Source organism: Geospiza fortis, unplaced genomic scaffold (genome assembly GCF_000277835.1).
Source record: "Geospiza fortis unplaced genomic scaffold, GeoFor_1.0 scaffold173, whole genome shotgun sequence".
NCBI lineage: Eukaryota > Metazoa > Chordata > Aves > Passeriformes > Thraupidae > Geospiza > Geospiza fortis.
Genome location: NW_005054334.1, coordinates 4731369 through 4731894, shown reverse-complemented (window position 1 = coordinate 4731894; position 526 = coordinate 4731369).

Here is a 526-nt window from a genome sequence, read left to right as displayed (position 1 = left end):
GCAGGAATGACTTTGCACTCCAGGCTGAAAGTGACAGATGAGAGAACACAGCTGTAATGCTGTGCCAGAGGAGGTTTAGGTTGGCCATTAGGAAGAATTTGGTCACAGAAAGGGTGATTGGGTATTAGGATGGGCTGTCCAGGGAGGTGATGTTGTCACCGTCCCTGGAGATATTTAAGACTAGATGTGGCACTTAGTGCCATGGTCTATTTGATAAGGTGTTGTTTGGTCATAGGTTGGACTTGATGATCTCAGAGGTCTTTTCCAAGCAAACAGATTCTGTGAAATGCCTTCCTTAGCAGAATGGTCTGACAGTAACATGCGAGTATGAACAGGAGGCCCCAGGGACATTATCTAGGTGAGGCCTCACATCAGAAGGTGCTCGTGTGCCCCTTGCGGGAGCTTCCCCAGCCACCCTTCCGCGAACAGGGTTTGTGAGCGGCCGGGCACACCCCCGCACAGCCCGCTCAGGCCCCGGCCGCACCCGGAGCCGAGGGTAGGAACGGGACTACAGCTACCGGCGTGC